Genomic DNA, 19915 nt, shown 5'->3' with positions numbered 1-19915 from the left:
TTTGTGCCGTGACCAACGCCATCAGCATGACCATCTTCATAGTGAGTTTCTGTAGGGACAGAGTTGTAGGTGGAGACCAGTTTCTTAACATGGTCAAAACTATACTCACATCCCAAATTTGGGTGTACCTGGTTTTAGGGGGATTGGTGTTGAAAAAACCCCTCATAAGTTTGGTCACCAGGGGGTGAGTCCCTACAGAATGTCGCTCTGTTCCTTGCCACAAGTAATTGGACAGAGCACTTCTGGCACAGTTGATAGCACTGTAGCTGAGTCCCTCATCGAAATGTAGACTGGCCAAAAATTCCAGAACAGACGGAATATGGTTGGATCTGGGGTTGAGGTTATTGTTGTGACAGTACTTCCCCCATTTCTTGATGTGCACCAAGTACTGTTTTTTGGTGGACTGTCTGTGGGCCGATGCAATCATGTCCATTGTTCGGTCCGTCAGTCCCATGTGTTGTAGAGGCGCCTTCAAACTCTACAAATTAACAAGTTAGTATATTTATGACAGGGGTGACTTTCCTGTGTTACTGGATTTACCAGCAATTTAGGTCCATGTTGAACCGTGATGTATGGTTCTAGTGCCATGTCTAGTATTACTGGGAACCATGGTTGAGTAGGCCAATCGGGTACTATGAGAATCCCAGATGCAGAGTCCTGTTGGATTTTCCTCAGTACCCGACTGATGAGGCAGAAAGGAGGGAATGCATAAAAGAACAATTTCCCCCAATGCAGCGAAAATGCATCTGTAGCTGCTGCCCCAGGGTCTGGTTCCCATGAAACATAACTTGGTACCTGGTGGTTTAGCCTGGATGCGAAAAGATCGATATCCGGTGTTCCATATCATGCTGTAATTTCAGCTAATACGTTTTTATCCAACATCCATTGTGTTTTCTTTGAATTTGCGTGACCTGGTGTCTGCCACTAAATTTAGTTTACCTGGTAAATAGGTAGCTGATATCCAAATATTCCTCTGGATGCACCATTCCCAAATTGTTTTGGCCAGATTGTCACAAGATGTCGATTTGTTTCCACCCATATGGTTGATATATGCTACCACGGTGGTGTTGTCTATTTGTAGTCTAACATGCTGGTGATTTAATCCCAAACAATACGACTTAAGGCCATGGAATGCACTTAACATTTCCAGGTAATTTATACCTTGCGTTTCTAATAATGACACTTCCTGTGCATTCCATCTCCCTCCACAGCTGGAGATGGAATTGGTGGCTCCCCAACCCAGTGCACTTGCATCAGTTTGTAGCACCACAGACGGGTTGCTAATGATTAGTGGGTTGGAACAATCCTTGATATTGTATATCCACCATTTTAATTCTATAATGGCTTCTGTAGGTAGTTCCATTGGCCTGTCAAAATGGCCCCTATTAATTTTGAGTGCTCTAATTTTAGCTCTCTGTAAATTTCGATAATGTAAGGATCCAAATTGTGTGGCTGGTAATGCGGCCACTATTTTCCCAATTATCCTGGCTACCAGTCTAATAGAGGGTTTGGTGATGTCAATGATTTCGCTGCAAGCCTCTTGTAGGGCTGTAGCTTTTTCTATTGGCAAAGTCACTGACATGTGAATCGAATTAATGGTGAACCCTAGGTAATCCATTTGTGTTGAAGGTGTTAATTGGGATTTAATTGGATGAATAATGAAACCCAGGTGTTCGAACAGCTGTTTCGTGGCTGTTACTGCTTCTTTAGCTAATTCCAATGTTTTCCCAACAATAAATATATCATCCAGATATGCCATTACCATATGTTTTTGTTTTCGCAGTAATGCCAATGCCGGTTTCAAAAATTTTGTGAATAACCTGGGTGCTGAAGTTAGACCATTTGGTAATGCCCTGTATTTCCAGTGGTCCCATCAAATTAAATTTCAAATAACATCTGTGGTCACCTCTGATGGGTACTGTATAGTAAGCATCTTTTAAATCTATGCTTGCCATATAGTAGCCTGCTGAAACTAATTCCTTGGCAGTAACAAAGGTTTCCATTTTGAAATGAATATATTGTACAAATGTGTTTAATGTAGTCAAATCGATGATGATGCGGCAACCACCATCCTTCTTGTTTTTTATGAAAATATTGGACACGAATTCCTGTGATTCGTGTTTGGTGTGTTCACTTACTCCTTTTTTATGTAGTCGTTGTAGTTCAGTATGTGCTTTAGATGTTTCTATGCCTATAAGCACGAACGTTCGGTTCGGTGCATGTTGTACCGGAGGGTTATGTTTTAGTATGAACTCTATTGTATAACCCTGGATACTGCTTAGAATGTGAGTGTCTAGAGTTATTTCATTCCATGCATGCAAATAATACCGTAACCTTCCCCCAACTTTAGTGCTCCTATTTATTTTCGAGGAACCAGACCCACCCATGGTTACCAGTGGTGGTTGAGTTACTTCCTTGTTGTTCTCGGAGGATGTTGAGGCATTGTTGTTTGGGTCTGTTGGGTTGGAGGCTGGCGTTTTCTCCCGGGCGGTCGTCCTGGGCCATGCCCTAAAAAAGACCGCTGTTGGGTGCTCCTGGTTTTAGCGCTCCCTGCGCTATATATTGCCCTTCTGGGAGGTCCGTAGGGTTGGTATCTCTTCCCAAAGTATGTCTTGGTGGCTGCTTTTATAAGCCCTAGTGCTTTAGACTCTTCATCGAGTTGTTTGACTTGTTTCGGCAAGTCCCCTCCGAACAATAGAATTGGCTGTTTTGAGGTGCCTGGTTTGCAAAGGCCGGCAAATTTGGGGTCCAATGTAGGTTGTATAGCACTTTTCCGAATATAATTGAGTTCGTACTGTGAATTGCACAGTAGAGCCAGTGCATCCTTGTGGCCTTGGTTCATGTCTGATTCTTTTAAAGTTCGGGCAATTGCTGTAATTCCCGCCGTCAATACCTTGAGCACGTTTTGGATTTTGATATCAGTATTGCGGATACCTGTCCCCATATGTCTCCAGATAAACTGGTTAACACTAGGCACTTGCAATGCCTTGCAGTTACCTGGGGGTAAATGCCGTGCAATGGCGTCAGACATAGCCTGTGTCTGTAGTTTGTTACTAGACAAATAGTCCACACTGGCTGCAAATTTGGGCTCCAGGTCTTCCCCGGTTAGGTCTAGCTGGAAGAATTGGTTCACCATATCCAGCATGCCTTCTTTCACCCCAGGGCTACTGGGGGTATGTGGTTCTGTGACCCGTTCAGAGTCAACCCAGAACAGATCCTCCGTGTTCTCCTCTGACGAGGAGGAGACACTATGCAGCCCCGCAAGGGGTACCGCTGTGGGGCTTATTGGGTGCCCACTGTGGCTAGCCTCCCTCTCCCGGAGTCTGCCACTTTGGAGGATCTCCTGGAGCAACTGCTCTAACCGGCCCCCGTGCTCACGGGCACTGGCCGCTCCCGGCTGCTCCTCGTCATGCAGCCGGTCAAACCGGGTCCAGTGCTCTCGGGCACTAGCTGCTCCCGGCTACTTGTACTGCCCCGTCTGCTCGAACCGGCCCCGGTGCTCACGGGCACTGGTTGCTCGCGGCTCCTCAAAGTCCGACTCATCTGAGTCCGGCATTCGTGGGGTCTTTCTCTTCGCTTTCCCCCCCAGCCGAAAAGTGGATTTCACCGTAGCGGGAGCGAAGTCGGGCACAGCTGACTCCAATTCAGATGTTTCCCGTGCCGTCTGCTGCTGCTGTTTCTGCTGTCTGTCCGCAACTCCGCGGTTCTCCCCCTCCATCTTCTTTGCAGCCTTTCTCCTCGTTACTCTGTCCATCTTTCACCTAAAAATAAGTCGAAAAACGCAGTCCTTTACCTGCTGTTGTCGGCTTTTAAATACTGCCGCTTGAGGGAGACGTCCTCTCCCGTGCTGACTCGTTGCATAGCGTGAGGCGATAATGACACGCATGCGTCCTGGCAGGGTTCTTCACGAAGTCCCTCACGTGACTCCGAAGTAAAATTGTATATCCTGACAGTTTACTAAATGACTTAATGTAGTTCAGGAGGTTGGGAACTGACACTACCGGATCAGATAAACAAATTAATAAGTCATCCGCATATAAATTCACAAGACTTTCAACATTACCAAATTTCACACCATGGATACCCAGGTGACCCCTGATTCCTATTGCAAGAGGTTCTAAAGCGATATCAAACAGCAGGGGAGAAAGGGGATCACCCTGTCTCACACCGCGCTGCAGGTCAAAAGGTTGGGATTTTTCTGTGTTAGTCAGAATAGAAGATACTGGATTTGAATAAATTATTTTAATCCACTTTATAAAGTTCATCCCGAACCCAATCTGTTTTAACTTCTCTAGCATATAGGGCCATTCGATCTGATCGAAAGCCTTCTGAGCATCGAGAGATAAGATGGCAGCTTGCGTGTCCTTGTCGTGTACCGAATATAATGTATTTAACAGCAGACGAACATTACTAAATAAGAATCTACCCGGTATAAATCCAGTCTGATCAGGATGTACAATTTTTGAGATATGCTTACCCAATTTTGTGGCCAGGACTTTAGTTATCATCTTCTGGTCACAGTTCAGAAAAGCGATTGGTCTGTAACTTGCAGGGTCAGTCTCTGCTTTTCCCTTTTTTAGGAGCAAGCAAACATTAGCTTCATAGAGTGAGCTGGGGAGCCTCTTGTTTTTCACTGAATCATTCACCATTCTTAACATGAGAGGGACTATTTTTCCATGAAACGCCTTATAAAATTCGCAGCCGAAGCCATCTGGGCCTGCTGCTTTTCCAGAGGGGAATGCTCGGATAGCTTCCAGAAGGTCATCTACAGAAATAGTAAGATTAAACGAGAACTTACCAGTTCGAAGTTTGATCGTTATTTTATGAGGAGTACGTTGAGGGAATACGTGAAGAACCCCGCCAGGACGCATGCGTGTCATTCTTCAAAGCAGCGGTGTGAAATCACAGATAACTGTAATGACTTAAACATAGTAAGATTAGAGAAGAAATACCAGTTGAGTATATGATCATGGGTGGGAGCGGAGGGCACGTATTCCCTCAACGTACTCCTCATAAAATAACGATCAAACTTCGAACTGGTAAGTTCTCGTTTAATCTTACTATTTTACTTCGGAGTCACGTGAGTGACTACGTGAAGATTTCAAAGCTCTGTGATTTCATGCCGTGGAAACGAGCCCATGCATCACATCTGCCTTAATGACTGTAGGAGGAATTGTGTCAACATAATTTAGACATGAATCCGACATTGAAATCCATGAAATTTATTAACACAAAATTATAGCCCCTATTTATGGGGTAAATTAAATTACAGAACTTAAAATTGTTTCTGCAAACGTTCCAGGTTTAATGACTGGTTTATGATAAAATAGTTGGAATGTTTTTTCCCCTGACCATCCTGCTGTCTTGAGGATTTGGTCCATTGGTACATCCAACTGCATAGTTGCCGATGTAGCTGCAGCCCTGGTGGAATGAGATTTAAAAATATTAGTATCCACCCCAGCCTGTATTAGAACCGGTTTCAGCCATCTTGAGATGGTCTGGACCGTCACTCTTTTGTGTGGTTGCTTATGGCTGACTAAAAGTGCCTTCTCATTGCCTCTGATGATTTTCATGTTCTCCATGTATAACGACAAATGTCTTACTATACAGAGACGATCATCTGTTGGGTAAGACCTAAATTCTACATTGAGGCCTGCTGATCCCTGTCTGTTCTGCTTAACTAATTCATAAATATGAAACGTAATATTTTCAGATGAAGAAGTCATGTTGTCCAGTCTTAATTTATGTAATGACTGTACCCTTTGTGACGTGACCAACGCCATTAGCATGACTGTTTTTAATGTCAGTCTTTGTAGGGACAGAGCTGTTGCTGGAGACCAATTCCTGAGCATCTTCAGGACAATACTCACATCCCATATTTGGGTGTACCTGGTTCTTGGGGGATTGGTATTAAAAATTCCCCTCATAAGTTTTGTTACCAGTGGGTGAGTCCCAACAGAGTGACGCTCTGTTCCATGCCATAGATAAGTTGACAGGGCACTTCTGGCGCAGTTGATAGCACTATGACTGAGCCCCTCATCATAATGGAGGCCTGCCAGGTATTCCAGAACAGACGGGATGTTCATTTCTCTGTAGGTGATGCTATTTTTGTGACAATACATCTCCCACTTCCTGATATAGACCAGATACTGTTTTTTGGTGGACTGTCTGTGGGCCGCCGAAATCATGTTCACTGTTCGGTCCCAGCTGTAGTAGTGGTATTTTTAGACTCTACAAATTAATAAATTCAAATAGTTATGGCATGGGTGGCTATCCCTCGTTACGGGATGAACCAATAAGTCTGATCTATTCGGGATGGTGATACATGGTTCTAATACCATGTTCAGTATCACTGGGAACCATGGTTGAGTAGGCCAATCGGGTACTACCAAAATACCAGACGCAGAGTCTTGCTGTATTTTCCTTAATACCCGACTGATGAGGCAGAAAGAAGGGAATGCATAAATAAACTATTTCCCCCAATGCAGCGAAAATGCATCTGTCGCCGCAGCCCCAGGGTCTGGTTCCCACGAAACATAGTTTGATAACTGGTGATTAAGCCTGGATGCGAATAGATCGATATCTGGTGTTCCATACCGTGCTGTAATATCAGCAAATACTTTTTTATTCAACATCCATTCGGTGTTTTCATTAAATTTGCGTGACCTGGTGTCTGCCACTGAATTTAGTTTACCTGGTAGGTAAGTAGCTGATATCCAAATATCTCTCTGGATACACCATTGCCAAATTGTATTAGCCAGATTGTCACATGATGTCGATTTGTTTCCACCCATGTGGTTGATATATGCTACCACGGTGGTATTGTCAATCTGTAGTCTAACATGCTGGTGATAAGACCCATACAATATGACTTTAGGCCATAGAATGCACCCAACATTTTCAGGTAGTTTATGCCCAGTGTTAGTAATAATGATGCCTCCTGAGCAGTCCATCTACCTCCACAGCTGGAGATGGAATTGGTGGCACCCCAACCAAGTGCACTGGCATCAGTTTGTAGCACCATAGAAGGGTTGCTGATAATGATTGGATTGAAACAAAGCCGAATGTTATCTATCCACCATTTTAGTTCCATTATAGCTTTGATTGGTAGCTTCATTCGTCTGCCAAAATGACCAGTATTCATTTTGAGTGCTTGTATTTTTGCTCTCTGTAAATTTTGGTAATGGAAAAGCAGCCACCATTTTGCCAATTACTTTTGCTACCAATCTGATGGACGGTTTACTGATGTCAATGAGGTTATTGCAAGCTTCTATTAAGTCTATAGCGTTTCCCTTTGGCAAAGTCACCGACATGTGAACTAAGTCAATGGTGAACCTCAAATAGTCCATAGTAGTGGTAGGCGTTAATTTAGATTTAACTGGATGGATGATAAACCCCAGTTTTTCAAATAACTGTTTTGTGGCTGTTACAGTTTGTTTGGCCAATTCCAAAGTTTTGCCCACAATAAGTATGTCATCTAGATATGCCATGACCATGTGTTTTCGTTTCCGTAGAAACGCTAGGGCTGGTTTCAAAATTTTTGTGAACAGCCTTGTGGCTGATGTTAAACCATTTGGCAGCGCTCTATACTGCCAACGCTGTCCCATCCAGTTTAATTTTAAGTAACATCTGTGGTCACCTCATATATGCACTGAATAGTAAGCATCTTTTAAATCGATGCTAGCCATGAAGTAACCTTTGGAAATCAATTGTTTTGCAGTAACAAAGGTTTCCATTTTAAAATGAATATATTGTACAAATGTATTCAATTTGGTCAGATCTATGATGATGCGACAACCACCACCTTTTTTGTTTTTGGTAAAGATATTGGACACAAATTCTAGCGGTTCATGTTGGGATTTTTCAATTACCCCTTTTGCGTAAAGCCGCTCCAGTTCAGCATGCGCTTCTGATTTTTCTTTACCGGAAAGTACGAACATTCCGTTCGGTATATGTTGAACTGGAGGGCTGTACTTGTGTATAAATTCTATGGTATATCCCTGGATACTGCTTAAAATATAAGTGTCGGTAGTTGACATACTCCATGCATCCAGAAAGGAGTGTAATCTCCCCCCAACCTCCATGCTCCCTGCAATTTATAGGGAACCAGACCCACCTACCTCCATAGTTACCAATGGCAGGTTTACTTCTTTTTGTAAATCCTTCGTTGATGTTGAGGCGTCGGTGTCTGGGTTTGTGGTTTGGTTGATGTTGGGGGTTTGCGTATCTTCCAAGAAGGCCGGCCTGGGCCGTGGCCTAAAAAAGACTCATGTTCGGTGTACCGGACCTTCGAGCTTTCACCAGTCAGTCTTGTTCTACTGGTGGGTGCGTAAGGGTGCTGTCTATGGCCGTAGTGGGTTTTTGATGAAGTCCCTTTTATGAGTCCCAGGGTTTTTGCTTCCTCATCGAGCTCCTTGACTTGCTTCGATAGGTTACCTCCAAATAGTAGAATTGGTGGTTTTACGTTTCCAGGTTTGCACAGACCCGCGAATTTCGGGTTTAAAGTAGGTCGGATGGCACTCTTCCTGATGCTGTTTATTTCATATAGTGTGTTGCAAAGCAGTGCCAGTGCATCCTGTTGGTCCTGCGACATGTCCTTCTCATCCACTGTGCGGGTGAAAGCTGTTATCCCCGCTGTTAGGTGTTTTAATACCTTTTGGAGTTTGATATCCATGCCTCTAACTCCTATTCCAATATGTTTCCATATACAAGTATTTACTACAGGAACATTCAGGGATATACAGTTACCCGGTGCCAGGTGTCTTGACGTGGTGTCCAATACAGCCTGTTCTTGTAGCTGGTTAAAGGACATATAATCTATACTGGCAGCTAGTTTTTGCTCCAGGTTTTGTCCAGTCTGGTCTGGCTGTATGAAGTTGGACACCATGTCCAGTAGATTTTCACGTTCCTTCACCCCCTGCACACTTGATTTCTCTTCTGCAAACCCCTCTTCAGGATCAGCCCAGTACTGACCCCCAGTACTCCCCTCTGATGAGGGAGAAGCACTGTGCAGCCCTACAAGAGGTGCTGCTGTGGGTTTTACATAGAGCCCACAGTGACTCGACTCCATCTCCCGGAGCCTGTCACGTTGGAGCAAATGCTCCACACACCGTTCCACCTGGCTCCAGCACTCACGGTCACTGGCCGCCCGCGGCTGCTCAAAGTCGGACTCATCTGAGTCCACGACTTTGTTGGTTTTTTGTTTTGCCTTACCGCCCGGCCGCGGAGTGGATCTGGCCGGTGCGGAGGCGACATCGGGCACAGCTGATCCCATTATAGCTGATTCAAGTGCCGCTGGCCGCTGCTGGCTGCCCACTACTCCGCGGTCCTCCCCCACCAACTTTGTCGCAGCCCTCGTTGCTTTCTTCGACTTGTCCATGCTCCCCACCTGTAGATCAGTATGGGAAAACACAAAAGACCGCAGAGTATCTCTTACCTGCAGGTTCCGGCTTTTAAACTGCCGCTGCGGGGGAACGTCGTTCCACCCCGCCTGACTGTTTCGCAATGCGTGTAGCGATATGACACGCATGCGACCTGGCGGGGTTCTTCACGTAGTCACTCACGTGACACCGAAGTAAAATCTGAGTGTCAATGTCATCTCTAGATGCGCCATCAAGTTGTGGAATATTTAGGTTAGTGAAAAAATTACAAAAATCTGTTTCAGTGGGCTTTACTTTACTGGAATAAAGTTATTTATAAAAGTCCCTGAAGCAAGCATTTATATGCTTCGGGTCAGTAACCAGTATACCTGATTTTGATTTAATCCTATGAATGGCACGATTAGCTTGCTCACCTCTAAGTTGACTTGCTAATAATTTCTCTGGTTTATCACCGAGTTCAAAATATTTCTGTTTGAGCTTTAGTAATTGGCTGCTAACACGTTTATTGAGGATAGTATTATATTCATTAATTTTAAGATCTTATTGTAGTCAGACTGTAAGAGAGAGGATCTATACGTCTCCTCAAGCACTGGAAGCATCTTATCAATATCCCTAAGGCGACGATTAAGTTCTCTTTTTGTATATGATTCAAATGAAATAATATGGCCTCTCATCACAACCTTAAAGGCCTCCCATAAAGTGGAATCAGAGACTTCCCCATTATCATTTGTGGTAAGAAACTCATCTATACATGCAGTCATATGGTCAATAAAAGAGTGATCATTAAGAAGAAGAGGGTTAAAGCGCCAACTGTACTTTTGTTTGGACAGAATATCTTTAAATTGAAGTGACACCGGACTATGGTCAGAATTCAAAATATTATGATAGGTGGAATTTGTTATACTGGACAGTAATTCAGACGAAATCAAAAAATAGTCAATCCTAGTGTAGGATTTGTGGACATGAGAAAGAGAAATCTCTGTTAGTAGGATGCTGCAGTCGCCAAATGTCAACCATGTTCCTAGTCTTAGTTAAATCATTTAAAGTTTGCACTGAGGCTATGGTAGGAGCCGGTTTTATTGAGAGTCTGTCCAGGATTGGGTCTAAATAACAATTGAAGTCACCTCCAATAATGACATTAGGGCTAGAGGCTGGTATCATATCAAAAATTTTACAAAAAAAATCAGGATTATCAACATTTGGGGCATAGATATTGGAAATGAATTTTTGTGACCTGAAATCATTAAGTATCTGCCATAAGGGTCTGCTATCATAGAGTCAAGGCAAAATGTAATACTTTTACGAAAAAGAATAGCAACCCCTCTGGCCTTACGAGTAAAAGGCGCTTGGAAAACCTGAGAAATCCAGTTTGTTCGTTTACACCAATGTGCGTTTCTTGAAGAAAAATTATGTCTGACTTCAATGATTTGAGATGTGAGAAAACGCGACCCCTTTTAATTACATGACCAAGACCCTTCACATTCCATGAGACTAAAGTGAAGTTGTTATTAATGCTGCTATGTGCAGTACTGTCAGGTACTGACATTATCCTTGAGACGAAGACGATCTGGCATTCCTCCAAAAAAACACAAAAGACAGTAAAAAACACATAAACACCACACATTGCGGTGCAAAACACCACACTCAAACAACCCCCTGAACATATTCCCAACCCACCCACAAAGTGCCTCCCCAAACGAAGCACGGGTGTCCCTCTAAGCCTGGGACCACTAAACGCACGCGAGGTGACTACCTCCTAAAACAAAAAAAAAAACAAAAAAAAAAACAAAAAAAAAAGTAGCTAGCTGAATAAAGCTACAAGAAGCTCCACCGCCAGCCACAGCTGAATTAAATAAAATAACATAAATTGACAGTCTCATACAGACCAATTGAATTCTCTGAACTCCAAAGAGTCACGTTGAAACATAATCAACCCTCTGAACACTCAGAGTGGCATCAAAGTTTTAAAGATATGTCTTTTAACTCAGTGTTCAGAAATGACGTTGCCTCACCCGGTGTAGTGAAAACCTTGACGCGGCCCTTGTGTTTGATGCGGAGCTTTGCTGGAAAGAGGAGACTATGCTCCACCCGCAGCTCGCCCAACACATCGCTGAATTCCCGTCGTTGCCGCATCACATCTGGTGTGTATTCCGGGAAGATAAACACCTTATTGCCTTTATACACCAGCTCTCGCGCCCTCCGGAGTCGCAGTATAAGCTCCTTCTCCCGATAGAAATGGACCCGTGCGATAATGGCGCGGGGCCTGGCTCCCTCTGGGGGTAGCGGTCGCAGGGTCCGGTGTGCCCGGTCGATAATCACCTTGGACTGGAAGTTGTCATCTCCAAGAAGTTTCGGTATCAGAGCCTCGATGAATTCCATCGGTTTACCCCCTTCCTCTAGCTCAGGTATGCCGATAATTTTAATATTATTGCGGCGTGACCGATCCTCGAGGTCCTCCACCTTAAGCTTGAGTGCGCTGTTCTCATCCTTCAGGCCGGAGAATGACTTTTCCAGGGAGCTAATACGGCTTTCCTGCTCCTGCATCTGCTCCTCGATAGACTCTACCTTCTCCAACAGTTCCTTTTGGGAGCTTTGTACCGCCTGAAGAGTCTGCTCCAACCTATCAAACCTATCATTAATGTGTTTGAGTATCTTGTCGGAGACCTTCTCCCAGATCAGCGGCAGATCATCGACGTCGTCACCACCTGTAGCTTGACCATGAGCTCGACTGGGAGAGCTGCCGCTAGCATTGCTAGCATTAACATTAGCTGAAGCTAGTCTGAGCGACTCGGTGTCTTTGGACTTCTTGTGAGGCATAACGTCCCGAAAAATCAGTTAGCCGGACCCCCACTGTGTCAGGAAAGTTTCCGAGGCAGGTGAAATAAGATGTGAGACTATAAAAATACAGAATATAAAGACTGGCATGGAGGAGCCTCTGGAAGCACGTCTACTCCATGCGCTGCTCACTAGCGCCCCCACGTTAAATCAAACTTAACGGTGAACTTTATTGTTAAAGATCCTGTTATTCTTTTGAAGGATTTTCATATTTCAACATTGCTGTTACAACACATCAATGAATTGATCGGACATGGAAGAAGACGTTTCATGCTCTCAAAGCTTTGAACTATTATCCTTTGGACTATATACTGGGTACCATGTCTTATTTTAAGGGATTGGTATGCACGATATGACTTTGAATTAAACCACTGTTGTAACAAGATTAATAACTAAGTTGTGCTTACTTCTAGAAGGCGAAAGTGAAGATGGAAGAGCCAGAAGAATTGTGATTACAGATTTATAGTGCATGCTATTTTTTCCTCGTTAGTATAGTGGTTTAGTATCCCCGCCTGTCATGCGGGAGACCGGGGTTTGATTTCCCGACGAGGAGCTACAGGGTTTTATTCCCTGATCTTTTGATTTTGATTTTGATGTATGTTAAGCCTTTATGGCCACTTTTTTGATGTTTATTAGTAATTGCCTCATTATGTATTCGGAACAATTAGGGGCTAGTATGTAGTGGCCATTTGGCCTGTTTTGCATGTCATTGTGGATGGCATGTGCCTTTAAATTTTAGACTGCCCGTTATAATGTGGGTGGGATTTATGACGTGTCTTTGGGCATGTTTGCAGCTTAACTGCTTGCGCAGAAGTTTAGTTTTTAGATTCGTTTTGGAGAGACGAGGGAGAAGGTTAATCCTTCTACCATGTCGAGCATGTCATTGCATGTCATTGTTACGGAGACACGAGGAGGTTTCTAATATCTGAAGTAATGAGCTGGAGTTCGAAGAAGATTGCCGTAACAAGTCGGAAAAACCTTGGATGTATCTTACTGTTTTATATCTACAATAAAGAAAATATTCATCAAAAGACTGTGTGCTGAAGCTTTATGAATGGAGAAGCTCTGAAGGTCTCTGAGGCAGTTTGCATGCGTACCGAAGATATTCCCCTTATCCATTCCCCTCCAATTAGCGGCTAGGGTGCTAATTACCTGAAAGATATGAAAAATCTGCCGCTACAGATAGGATAAAAGTGTTCATGTTGATCAAATGATTCCAGCCAAAGATGAACCCAAAACTGAGCATGAAGTCTAATCCCTGAGTTTTTATCTGAAAGTGAGTTGGAAGAGAACACTGTGATTAAAACACAAAGTTCAGTTGAAACACAAATATCAGACAATGAAACAGATTCCTCTGGTCAAAGTCAGGGTAATAAAACAGAGCCAAACAAACCTACAGTTGAGTCCATACCTAAACCTGTTACACCTGTTACTGTTAGACGATCAGGCAGGATCCGTAAACCAGTAGTCAGGTTAGGTTTGTAAGTTAAATAAATCACTGCACAAGAAAAACAAAACTGTGTAGATATGTAAAATAAATATATTATGTTATCATTTAGAATTTCATGAAAACTGGTTTAAATCAAATATCACAACAACAAAATTGTAACTGAGTACTTAAATTTAAGACTTAAAATAATGAAAACATTGTAATGTATTCATACATATTTATGTATATGTTAATGTGTTGGTGTTCAATATAAGCAGGGAATGTTGGGTAATAAATCTCTCTCTCATGATCCAGGCAACCAGCCTGTTGTTATTTGTTATTGTTGTTGGTGTTATTCATTCTGCCATCCGGAATATAACAATGATTTACATGATACATGAATAGATATTTATACAACTCATTATCGGTGGTTTAGACAGACTGTAGTAATTAATTGCCATCTGAATATTGTTTCATTATGTTCTGTCTCTATCTGGACTATACATAATGGACGATTAAAGCAGTCTTGCTTACTTGAACTTTATTGTCTTTGTGCAGTCATCCTCCGAACTGGGCCGCGCCCCCGGTGTCCCCTCTAAACCAGTCCCCCGTACAACAGTACTTAAATAAACAATCCTATTGTTACATCTTTCTTTTTCTTTTTTCAAGTTAGTCTCTTTCCCTTAGGTATTATGTGCAACACTTGTACCATATGCTCTGCTCATTTACAACAGATTTAACAACATAAGCAATAATAAATCAACAGTTCAAAACATCCGTTTTCCAACAAGTGCATAACCAACACATTTTCATTTCTTTTTCTTTCCATAGTCCATACTCTAATCACTGAGTATAGTCTGTCAGGTAGCGGGGTCTGACAACTTGTCGACCTGACCTGGTGACCGTGGTGACAACTTGTCGACCTGACCTGGTGACCGTGTCTTGGTTCTCTGCTGGGCCATCTGGCGGTATGGCCGCCTCAGTCACTGTAACTTGTCGACCTGACCTGGTGACCGTGTCTTGGTTCTCTGCTGGGCCATCTGGCGGTATGGCCGCCTCAGTCACTGTTGGTGTGGGTGTGTTTTGTGTTGGTGTGAGCGTGGTGAGATTGTGTCTGAGGTGGCGACGATTTCGTCTCAGAACACCTCCTGACTCTAACTCCACCTCATACGATCTCTGGCTCACCTGTTGGACCACTCTCGCTGGTCTCCAGCCCTTGTGTGTGTCACAGGACTGTACTCTCACACTGTCCTCTCTTTTCAGAGTGTCCATGTCTTTTGCTGTGCGGTTGTAGTACTTTTCCTGTCTCTGTCTGTTGTATTTAAGTCCCTGTTCGTCGTGTGTCACCTCTGGCTTCAGCAGAGTGTCCTTTGTGGGAAGCAGGGTCCTGGTCCTCCTGCTTAGGAGTCTCTGTGCCGGGCTTGTGTTGAGGCCCTGGCTCGGTGTGTTGCGATGATCCAGCATTGCCAAGTACGGATCCTGTCTCGCTGCTGCAGCCTTCAGCATCAGGCGCTTGGCTGTCTTTACCGCTGACTCCGCCTTCTCATTACTCTGCGGGTATCCCGGCGACGATGTCCTGTGTTCAAAGCCCCACTTCTGGCTGAAGTGCTGAAACTCTTGTGATGCATACTGGGGTCCGTTATCCGAGATAACAATGTCAGGAATCCCCTGTCGGGCAAAGTGGGCCTTGAGTTTTTTGATCACTGTGTTGCTCTTAGTGTCAGGTAGATAATCGACCTCCCAAAAGTTTGAATAATAATCTACTGTTATCAGATAGTCTTTATTGTGAAAGGAGAAAAGGTCCGTTCCTACCTTGGCCCAGGGTCTGCTGGCCATGTCATGTGGATGTAGTGCCTCCCTTTGTTGCTTTGGGTCCACTGACCTACATATGTCACATTTGGCGATGAAGGTCTTGATCTCCTCGTTCATTCCAAGCCAGTATACACACTCCCTCGCTCGCCTCAGACATCCTTCTACTCCCAGGTGAGAGGAGTGGATCCTGTGAGTGATGTCCACCCTGAGTGCGTCAGGTATCATGGCTCTGTCTCCTCGGAACACTATGCCGTCCTGGAAACTCAGTTCATCTTGGAAAGTGTGGTAGTGCCTGATGTCACTTGGTAAGTCCTTTTTTCTCTTGGGCCACCCTGCCAGTATTCTGTTTGCCACACTCTGTAACTTTGTGTCATCTTGTGTTGCAGCCCTGATGGCACTCAGCCTCTCTGCTGAAATGGGTAGGTAGCTGACCATGTTCACAGTCTCTATATCTGTCTCACTCTCTCCCTTAGTGCTCTCTGGTAAGTATGCTCTACTCAGCGTGTCTGCAAGTAGCATGTCCCTGCCTGGAACATAGGTCACACTGATATCATACTGCTGCAGCCTGAGTAGCATTGTCTGCAGTCTCTTAGGTGCACTAAGTAATGGCTTTCTGTGTATATTTTCTAGAGGCTTGTGGTCGCTTTGTACTATGACCTCTCTACCATAAGTATACTGATGGAACTTTTCCATCCCAAACACTATGGCTAAGCATTCTTTCTCTATTTGGGCATAGCCCCTTTCAGTTGGTGTGATTGCCCTACTACCAAATGCTACCGGTTTACCTTTCTGTGTCAGGGCGGCCCGTGTCAGATGCATCACACTGAAGTGTCAACTCCTTTTCCTTGTTGTAGTACTGTAGAACTGGTGCTTTAGCGATTTTGTCTTTCAGTCTTTGAAACGCTCCTTCTTGGATGTCCGTCCATTCCCACATGTTCTCCTTGCGCGTGAGTTGTCTCAGAATCTCAGAGTCATCTGAAAGGTGGTCATAGAACTTAGAAAGATAGTTGACCATCCCAACTAATCTCTGTACCCCTTTCACGTCCGTTGGCCTTGGCATCTCTCTGATTGCCCGTACTTTCTCCGGGTCAACCCTCAGTCCCTCGGCCGTGAGCAGATGACCTATGTAGGGTACCTCTTTTTGTCTGAGCTTGAATTTGTCCGCGTTCAGCTTAATGTTGCGCTCTCTGCACCTGGTTAGAAAGCGTCTGACTTTCTCGTCGTGGTCCTTTCCTGCCTCCTCTTGTGTTGCTCCTTCCCCCGTGATTAACACATCATCTGCTATGACGCAGACTTCTGGGAGGCCCTCCAGGGCCTGCATGAGCTTTCTTTGGAACACTTCAGGTGCTGGGCTTATTCCCATCGGCATCCTTAGCCAACGGAAGCGGCCAAATGGAGTGGCGAATGTGGTAAGGAAGCTCGACTCTTCCTCTAGTTTGACGTGCCAGAAGCCTTGCTTCACGTCGCAGACTGTGAATACTTTTGCCTTTGACATCTCCGGCAGGATGTCATCTATAGTTGGGAGTGGATAGTGACTTCTTTTTAGTGCCCGATTCAGAGGTTTTGGGTCTATACAGATCCTCAGCTTCCCATTAGGTTTTCTCACTGCGACCATGCTACTGATCCAGTCAGTGCTGCGTTCCACTGGTGTGATTATCCCTCTTCTCTCTAGATCTTTGAGCTCCTCTTGTAGAGGTGTCATCATAGCTACAGGCACTCTGCGCTTTGGCAGTTTCACTGGCGGTACTCTGTCATCTATCTCTATTCTATATTCACCCTCCATGCAGCCATCTCCGGTGAACACATCCTCAAACTCCTCATTTATTTTGTCCATGGTCACGTGTTTGCCACTTTCTCCCTTTGTCACTGGGCTCGGCTCTTTCTTCACTATTCTAGTTAATTCTGACAATTTTCGACGTCCATCCCACCGCTGCCACCATGTTTCATTATGTTCTGTCTCTATCTGGACTATACATAATGGACGATTAAAGCAGTCTTGCTTACTTGAACTTTATTGTCTTTGTGCAGTCATCCTCCGAACTGGGCCGCGCCCCCGGTGTCCCCTCTAAACCAGTCCCCCGTACAACAGTACTTAAATAAACAATCCTATTGTTACAAAAATGACCTAAACCATTGTTCTGGGACTCTCAATAGGGAGTGGGTTACAGACCTAGATGGCCATGTTCCATTGCTACTTGCTCCCTGTATTTCATTAATCTTAATTTGGAGTTGCATCATTTACTTTCAGGAATAAATGCACATTCTACAAGAGGTGTATTATTGTGTTGAATTTCATGAATCGCTCTCAGACTGAACATCTTTATTCAGTCCATGTACCTTGAAAATTCCAACCACATGTCACATTGGACGCCATCCCTTCTGACCTCTCCATCCTCCTCGCCCTCTACATTTACAATGAAGCTCATTTTAAGCTCAAAGAAATGCATCCCATTTTTTAAATTTCCAGGATCAACAATTTTAGACAATTATCCTAGCATTATAATTTCAGAATTCCAGCGTTCACGAAATTGTCCTTCGCTAATTACTGACAATGATGATTCTTTTCTCACAGTTCACCATGTTGTCTATTTACGTGCATTATCAACATCCTCCTTCACTGTTGTCATTCCTTTTTTCTCATTTAGTGTCTCCCTTTTGTACTCTCCTGCCTTCCTTCTCTCTTATATCCTTAAAATTTGTTATTCCTCTAACTTGTTCCTGTCCAGATGAAAACATGAACCTGAGGTCCGTTTTCTTTCTTTGCAGGTTGCTTTTGTATTTTGTATATTTTTATTTTTTTCTATTTTAGATTTCCACTAATTGCATTATTTTGCTTTGGGGTACATGTTTTAGGGGGGAAAACGTTATGCCTCTTGTAAGATGTGTGCTAGAATCAATTATTTGTAGTCCATGTCTACTCTTATCTGTTTCTGATAGCATACGAAAATAGCCAGAGAATTATAGTGCTATACGGCATAGAAATAGGCCCTCCGACCTAACTTTACCCTACTGACCAAGATTCCCCATCTAAATTAGTCCTGTATGCTCATATTTGGTCCATATCCCTCTAAACCTTTCTTATCCATGTACTTGCCATGTACTTCAGAACATTGTTTATTGAAAGCACAAACTCTCAATATTTGTATAGGTTTACTATATTTTCACGTGTACTGAGATATAGTGAAATATACCAGAGTGCAGAATATAGTGTTAGTGCATTAGAGTGTTACAGCTACAGAGACAGTGCACTCACAAAAAACTGTTAATGCCACAATGAGGTAGGTTGGAAGACTGGAACTGCACCCTTAGTTTATGAAAGGACCGTTCAGTGGTCCAATAACAGCGGGGAAGATGATGTTCCTGAATCTGGAATGTGATTATGGTGTTGAATGCTTAGCTATACTCAATAAATAGGAATCTGATATAGGTTTCCTTGTTATCCAAATGGTCCAGCGATGAGGGTAGCGACAGGAAGATGCTATCTACCATCTGCCTTGGAACTACTGTAACAGTAGGCAAATTCAAGTGGATCAAGGCTCTCTGTGTGCCTGTTAATGTGCTCAATGTTCAGCCTCTTGAGCACTTCAGTGGCTAGAGCCACTGGTCGGGAGATATTAATGCATGCTACCTTACTTTCCTTTGGCACTGTGATGATATGGTCTTCTTAAAGCAGAAGGGAAGCTCAGAATGGGGTAGTAAGAGGTTTAAGATGTCCGTGAATACCTTTTCCACATAGCCCACCCGAGGCTGTTGGAGCAGATGATGTCATTCCACCAATCTACTGGTCAAAATGAACATAAATGGATTGAGCTGGTTGGGAAGGAATGAGGTCATCAAGGTCAAGGTCAGTGGCATGTGGTCTACTTTATAATTAAAGGTACTTTATGCATAAACACAGTCAGACCTTCCTTTTTGAAAATGAAATGAAACCCAGCAACTATCAATATCTTCACACAGAAACATATTCAAAATTTAAACATTTATATTCGGGAACATTGTTATCAACTCAACCAGTTATAAATTCCATTGATCTTCTTGACTTCAGAGATCTCCTCAACTGCTTCCCTCATCATGGAAACGTCTGCTCCAGTGTCATCAATTCTGGTTAATCACATCCCTCGCCCTCTGCACTTCCCTGATAGGCTGTGCATCATCATTGAATTGGTTTCCAGTCTCCTGTGACTTCTTGTCCTTTGTCGGCACTGGGCTTGTACTCGCTGGAGTTTAGAAGAATGAGGGGGGACCTCATTGAAACATATAGAATAGTGAAAGGCTTGGATAGAGTGGATGTGGAGAGGATATTACCATTAGTGGGAGATTCTAGAACTAGTCATAACCTCAGAATTAAAGGACGTTCTTTTAGGGAGGAGATGAGGAAAAAAATATTTAGTCAGAGGGTGCTGAATCTGCAGAATTCTTTGCCACAGAAGGCTGTAGAGGTTCTCAGTGGATATTTTTA

The sequence above is a fragment of the Amblyraja radiata genome, chromosome 1, assembly GCF_010909765.2.
Source record: "Amblyraja radiata isolate CabotCenter1 chromosome 1, sAmbRad1.1.pri, whole genome shotgun sequence".
NCBI lineage: Eukaryota > Metazoa > Chordata > Chondrichthyes > Rajiformes > Rajidae > Amblyraja > Amblyraja radiata.
The sequence above is the reverse complement of the archived record's forward strand: the minus strand, read 5'-3'. Positions refer to the sequence as shown.